Source organism: Cervus elaphus, chromosome 1 (assembly GCF_910594005.1).
Source record: "Cervus elaphus chromosome 1, mCerEla1.1, whole genome shotgun sequence".
In the NCBI taxonomy this organism is placed as follows: domain Eukaryota; kingdom Metazoa; phylum Chordata; class Mammalia; order Artiodactyla; family Cervidae; genus Cervus; species Cervus elaphus.
Window position 1 is genome coordinate 21,041,925 of NC_057815.1, and position 7,986 is coordinate 21,049,910.

Below are 7,986 nucleotides of genomic sequence, written 5' to 3' on the forward strand. Positions count from 1 at the left end.
TGCTCTGCTCTTTTTATCCTACTGACTTGAGATTTTGTTTGTTCTTTTTGGAGTTATTTTCAGTGTAAGAGTAAATTGTTTATTTGAGATTTTTCTTGTTTCTTGATGTAGGCTTGCATCATTCTTTTTTCACCTTTTAACTTAAAAAAGCATTTATTTATTTGGCTGCTTCACGTCTTACTTGCAGCACACAGGATTTTCGGGGTCTTTTCATTGTGGTGCATAGATTCTCTAGTTCTGGCATGCAGGCTTCGTAGTTGCAGTGCACAGGCTCCAGAGTGCATGGGCGTTAGTAGTCACAACAAATGGGCTCTCTAGTTGTGGCACACAAGCTCCAGAGCAGGTGGCTCAGTAGTTGTGGTGTGTAGGCTTAGTTGGACTGCCGTATGTAGGATCTTAGTTCCCCAACCAGGGATCAAATCCTCTGCATTGCAAGGCAGAGTCTTAACCACTGGACCACCAGGAAATATTCTAGGCATGTATCATTCTAAACTTCCCTCTTAGATCTGCTTTATCTGCAGCTCATATATTTTGAATCATTACATTTCCATTTTAATTTGTCTCTAAGTATTTTTTGATCCTTTCAGTAACTGATTGGTTATTTAGTAGCAGATTGTTTAGACATATTTTTTTTATTACAATTTTTTCTCATTGGTTGCTTTCTAGTTTCATACCATTGTGATTGGAAAAGATGCTTTGCCAAAGCTATAGCTTCCCTGGTGGCTCAGAGGTTAAAAGCGTCTGCCTGCAATGCAGGAGACCTGAGTTCAATCTCTGGATTGGGAAGATCCCCTGGAGAAGGAAATGGCAACCTACTCGAGTATTCTTGCCTGGAGAATCCCATGGATGGAGGAACCTGGTGGGCTACAGTTCACGGGGCCATAAAGGTTCGGACACGACTGAGCGACTTCACTTTCACTTTCTTTCATAGTCGTTGTAAACTTATTGAGACTTGTTTTCTGCCCTAGCATGTGATCCATCCTGGAAAATATTCCATGTGCACTTGAAAAAAATATGTATTTTGCTTTCGAAGGAAATTGAAGTGAAAGTTGCTCAGTTCAGTTCAGTTCAGACACTCAGTCATCTCTGACTTTTTGCGACCCCATGAGCTGCAGCACACCAGGCCTCCCTGTCCAACACCAGCTCCCCGAGCCCACCCAAACTCAGGCCACTGAGTTGGTGATGCCATCCAACCATCTCATCCTCTGTCGTCCTCTTCTCCTCCTGCCCTCAATCTTACCCAGCAATGGGGTCTTTTCCAAAGAGTCAGCTCTTCACATCAGGTAGCCAAAGTATTGGAGTTTCAGCTTCAACATCAGTCCTTCCAGTGGATATTCAGGACTGATTTCCTTCAGGATGGACTGGGTGGATCTCCTTGCAGTCCAAGGGACTCTCAAGAGTCTTCTCCAACACCACAGTTCTAAAGCATCAATTCTTCGGTGCTCAGCTTTCTTCACAGTCCAACTCTCACATCCATACATGACTACTGGAACAACCATAGCCTTGACTAGATGGACCTTTGTCAGCAAAGTAATGTCTCCGCTTTTTAATATGCTGTCTAAGTTGGTCATAACTTTCCTTCCAAGGACTAAGTGTCTTTTAATTTCATGGCTGCAATCACCATCTGCAGTGAATTTGGAGCCCAAAAAAATAAAGTCTCTCACTGTTTCCACTGTTTCCCCATCTATTTCCCATGAAGTGATGGGACCAGATGCCATGATCTTCATTTTCTGAATGTTGAGCTTTAAGCCAACTTTTTCACTCTCCTCTTTCACTTTCATCAAGAGGCTCTCTAGTTTCTCTTCACTCTCTGCCATAAGGGTGGTGTGATCTGCATATCTGAGGTTATTGATATCTCTCCCGGCAATCTTGATTCCAGCTTGTGTTTCCTCCTCCATCCCAGAACTTCTCATGATGTACTCTGGATATAAGTTAAATAAGCAGGGTGACAATATACAGCCTTGACGTACTCCTTTTCCTATTTGGAACTAGTCTGTTGTTCCATGTCCAGTTCTAACTGTTGCTTCCTGTCCTGCATACAGGTTTCTCAAGAGACGGGTCGGGTGGTCTGATATGCCCATCTCTTTCAGAATTTTCCACAGTTTATTGTGATCCAAAGTCAAAGGCTTTAGCATAGTCAATAAAGCAGAAATAGATGTCTTTCTGGAATTCTCTTCCTTTTTCGATGATCCAGCGGATGTTGGCAATTTGATCTCTGGTTCCTCTGCCTTTTCTAAAACCAGCTTGAACATCTGGAAGTTCATGGTTCATGTATTGCTGAAGCCTGGCTTAGAGAATCTTGAGCATTAGTTTACTAGCGTGTGAGATGAGTACAATTGTGCGGTAGTTTGAGCGTTCTTTGGCATTGCCTTTCTTTGGGATTGGAATGAAAACTGACTTTTTCCAGTCCTGTGGCCACTGCTGAGTTTTCCAAATTTGCTGGCATATTGAGTGCAGCACTTTCACAGCATCATCTTTCAGAATTTGAAATAGCTCAACTGGAATTCCATGACCTCCACTAGCTTTGTTTGTAGTGATGCTTCCTAAGGCCCACTTGACTTCACATTCCAGGATGTCGTGATTATCTGGGTTGCAAAGATCTTTTTTTTACAGTTCTTCCATGTATTCTTGCCACCTCTTCTTAATATCTTCCGCTTCTGTTAGGTCCATAACATTTCTTTTCTTTATTGAGCCCATCTTTGCATGAAATGTTCCCTTGGTATCTCTACTTTTCTTGAAGAGATCTCTAGTCTTTCCCATTCTATTGTTTTCCTCTATTTATTTGCAGTGATCGCTGAGAAAGGCTTTCTTATCTCTCCTTGTTATTCTTTGGAACTCTGCATTCAAATGGGAATATCTTTCCTTTTCTCCTTTGCTTTTTGCTTCTCTTCTTTTCACAGCTATTTATAAGGCCTCCTCAGACAGTCATGTTGCTTTTTTGCATTTCTTTTTCCTGGGGATGGTCTTGATCCCTGTCTCCTGTACAGTGCCATGAATCTCTGTCCATAGTTCATCAGGCATTCTGTCTATCAGATCTAGTCCCTTCAATCTATTTACTTCCACTGTATAATCATAAGGGATTTTATTTAGGTCATACGTGAATGGTTTAGTGGTTTCCCCCATTTTCTTCAATTTAAGTCTGAATTTGGCAATAAGAAGTTCATGATCTGAGCCACAGTCAGCCCCTGGTCTTGTTTTTGCTGACTGTATAGAGCTTCTCCATGTTTGGCTGCAAAGAATATAATTAATCTGATTTCGGTGTTGACCATCTGGTGATGTCCATGTGTAGAGTCTTCGCTTGTGTTGTTGGAAGAGGGTGTTTGCTATGACCAGTGTGTTTTCTTGGCAAAACTTTATTAGCTTTGCCCTGCTTCATTCTGTACTCCAAGGCCACGTTTGCCTGTTACTTCAGGTGTTTCCTGACTTCCTACTTTTGCATTCCAGTCCTCTATAGTGAAAAGGACATCTTTTTTGGGTGTTGTGGATCTTCATAGAACTGTTCAACTTCAGCTTCTTCAGCATTACTGGTAGGGGTATAGACTTGGATTACCCTGATATTGAATGGTTTGCCTCGGAAGCAAACAGAGATCATTCTGTCATTTTTGAGATTGCATCCAAGTACTGAATTTTGGACTGTTTTGTTGACCATGATGGCTACTCCATTTCTTCTAAGGGATTCCTGCCCACAGTAGTAGATAAAATGGTCATCTGAGTTAAATTCACCTATTCCAGTCCATTTTAGCTCACTGATTCCTAGAAGGTCAATGTTCATTCTTGCCATCTCCTGTTTGAGCACTTCCAATTTGCCTTGATTCATGGATCTAACATTCCAGGTTCCTATGCAATATTGCTCTTTACAGCATTGGACCTTGCTTCTATCACCAGTCTTATCCACAACCGGGTGTTGTTTTTGCTTTGACTCTATCCCTTCATTCTTTCTGGAGTTATTTCTCCACTGATCTCCAGTATCATACTGGGCACCTACCGACCTGGGGAGTTCATCTTTCAGTATCCTATCTTTTTGCCTTTTCATACTGTTCATGGGGTTCTCAAGGCAAGAATACTGAAGTGTTTTGTCATTCCCTTCTCCAGCAGACAACATTCCATCATACCTCTCCACCATGACCTGTCCGTCTTGGGTGACCCCACATGGCCCGGCCTAGTTGCTCAGTCATGTCCAATTCTTTGCGACCCCATGGACTATACAGTCCATGGAATTCTCCAGGCCAGAATATTGGAGTGAGTAGCCTTTCCCTTCTCCAGGGGATCTTCCCAAGCCAGGGATTGAACCCAGGTCTCCTGCATTGCAGATGGATTCTTTTGCCAGCTGAGCCACAAGGGAAGCCCAAGAATACTGGAGCGGTAGCCTATCACTCTCCAGTAGATCTTCTCAAGCCAGGAATTGACCCGGGGTCTCCTGCACTGCAGATGGATTCTTTACCAACTGAGCTATCAGAGAAGCCCAAAAGTGAAAGTGAAAGTCGTTCAGTCACATCCAATCTTTGCCACCCCTTGGACCGTTGAATTCTCCAGGCCAGAATACTGGAGTGCGTAGCTGTTCCCTTCTCCAGGAGATCTTCCCAACCCAGAGATCAAACCCAGGTCTCCTGCATTGCAGGCAGATTCTCTACCATCTGAGCCACCAACAAAGAAGTTTTGGAGGAAGCTTCTTTATATATTTGTTGTCAATGTCGTTTAATATGCTGTTTAAGGTGAGTGTTTCTTTATTGATTTTGTGTCTGAATGATCTGTCTATTGTTGTAAGTGTGGTGTTAAAATCTCCTACTATTTCTCCCTTTATGTTTGTTAAAATTTCCTTTATGTATTTCGGTGCTTCTTTATTGGTTGCCTATATATTTACAATTGTTCTTTTTCTTGGATTGATCCCTTGATTGTTATGTAATGTCATTTGCTCTTGTTACAGTCTTTATTTTGAAATCTATTTTGTCTGATTTAAGTATTGCTACCTCAGCTTTCTTTTTGTTTCTGTTTGCATGGAATACCTTTTTTCATTCTCTCATGTTTAGGCTGTGTGTGTTTTCAGATCTGAAATGAGTCTCTTGTAGACAGCATATGTGTGGGTTTTATTTTTTTATTTATTCAGCCATTCTTTGTCTTTTGTCTGGGGCATTCCATTCATTTACATTTAAAGTAATTATTGATACGTATGTACCTATTGTTATTTTATTGTTTTTAGATTGTTAATTTTTTTTTTCTTTCTTCCCTGTGATTTAATAACTCTCTTTGGTGTTATATTTGGATTTCTGTCCCTCTTTTATGTGTGTATCTATTATAGGTCATCAGATTGTGGTTACCATAAGGCTCATACTATATATATATATATTGGTGATTTCACAAGATGAAATGCATTCTATCCATCCTACTTTCTTATCCCCAAACTTGTGTTTAATGTTTTTGTCATTATATTTTATGTATTTTTGGTGTGTCCTTTAGCTACTGTTTGTGGATATAAATCCTTTTAGTAATTTTGTCTTTTGACCTTCATACTAGTTTTTAACTGATTAATCTACCACATTTACTGATGTTTGACTTTACCAGTGAGATTTTTCCTTTTATAATTTCTAGATTTCTAGCTGTTGCCTTTACTTTTCTACTTAGAGAATTCATTTTAATATTTCTTGTAAAGCCAGTTTAGTCGTGTTGAACTCTTTTAACTTATTCTTGTCTATAATAGTATTTATCTTTTTTTCAAATCTAAATGATAACTTTACTGGGTAAAATGTTCTTAGTTGTAGGCTTTTCCCCCCGTCATTTAGTTAATCTTATTTGGGAATCTTTGTGCTTCCTTACCTTGAATGTATATATTCTTCCCCTGGTTAGGGATGGTTTCAGCTATTTTTTCTTCAAATAAGTTCTCTGCCCCTTTCTCTTTTTCTTCTTCTGAATCTCTTTAAAGCAAATTGAATATGCTGGCTGTCCCAGGGGTCTATTAAACTATCTTAATTAAAATAAATTCTGTCTTTACCTTTTTCTATTCAATTTAGGTGATTTCTACTGCTATGTCTTTCAGATTGCTGATTTGTTCCTCTATATCATCTAAACTACTGTTGATTTTTTTCCAGAGTATTTTTTATTTCCATTATTGGAGTCTTCATTTCTGTTTGGTTCTTCTTAGTATTTTCTAACATTGCTGATTTCATCCATTTTCTTCCAAGTTTGAGGAGCTTCTTTACAGTCACTACCTTGAACTCTTTATCAGGTACATTACTTATTTCCACTTCTTCTAGTTCTTTTCTCTGAGGTTTTGTCTTGTCCTATCATTTACAACATTTAATGTCTCCTCTCTTTGCCCAATTAGCTGTGTTTATTTCTGTGACTGAGGTAGGTCAGTGACAATCTGGGCCTTGGAGACTTGGCTTGTATGGGAGAAGTCCTGTCCATCCGAGGAGCATGTTCCCCTCTGGTTATAGAGCTGTGTATTCTAGGGACACCGCCCACGTGGACTCTGCGTGCCCTTCTGTTGTGGTAGGGTCAACCATGGTGGTCATGCTGGCAGGCTGGGCTGCCCCAGGCCTGGTTGGCTTTGAAGTGATGCCTCATAAAGTGCCTATGGGCAGCTAGAAGGTTAAGTCAGCTTCCTCTGCAACTGTCTGTGTGACTGGGGCCCAGCCCACTGGCAGGCAAAAATGGTTCCCTAGTGCTAATGGACTGGAGAGAGTACTCCAAAACTGCATGTGCTAGTGACAGTGTTTCAAAGTAGAATGGGCCCTCCAAAATGAATGATTCTAGCATCTCTATTTCCAGCAGGATCCTTGTTGCCTCTCACTTGTCCAGGAGACTCTCCAATTCCAGCAAGTAGATCTGACTCAGGCTCCTTTCAAACTGAACTGGGACTTGGAGTATGTGAGATTTTGCACATGCCCTTTAAAAGCAGAGTCCTCACTAGTGTTCAGAGCCAGATGTTTGGGAGGCTTGTCTGCTCAGTCTGAGGCTTCTGGGCTGAGAAACCCAATATGGGTCCTGGACCCTTCATTCTTTGAGGAGAAGCTCTACAATTTAGATATTCCTTCTGTTACCAGCTCAGAGGTGTGGGTCCTGACTATACTCCCTCTCTCCCTCTCCCACCCATCCCGTTTTCATTTCTTCCTATGTCTTTAGTTGTGGAAAATCTTCTGCTAGTTTTCTGGCCATTCCCACAGAGTTGCTCTGTAAATACAGTGGATTTGGCCTTTCTGGATTTTAGCTTTCTATCTGTGATAAAGGGAAAATAATACTAACTCTTAAGAGTTTTATGAGGATGGGCAAACCTAAATCACTTAGCTTAGAGCTTCTCATGTACACAAAATGTTGAATAATCGATAACTGGCTTTTCTTTGCCACATTCTCCTCAGGCCATAATTCTTCATCAGTATTACTCTCCTCCCTAACAAACTTCTCCCCAGCAAAAAAGCCCACAACAACAATGAACCAACCTCAAATGAACCCTAAATCAAATTGAAAATATAGTAACATTACTTATGTATCCATCTATTAATAATAATAGTGAATGATTTAGGTTACAATATATAATCATAATTTCTTGTATTTAAAATGAGCACTGAAGCCATAATTCTGAGATATGTCTAACCCCTACATCGACATGTTTGCCTGCTTCAGCTGATAGTCTTTTTTATGGCAAGGACTGGTTACCTAAATATTTAAAGAATTAAGAGAGAAATAAAATAGGTAAAAATTCAGCAATAAACTGCTTCCATTCTAAGCAGTCAAATTGGTATTAAAGTCATAAAAAGGAGGTGAACTTCTCATCTGTTTTCATTCTGTGACTTAGCACAATTACTCAACCTAAAATAATATCAAGAGTTTCCAATGAAAGAAGTTGCAAAATATTGTAGTTAATATCATGCCATACCCAGGGTCAAGTGATTATATCTATAATCTTAGGTTGTTGGATGTTGAAATTGATAGCTTACCCAATAATTGGACATCTATAAGTGAGAATCTGAGATACATTTCTCAATCTTAGTT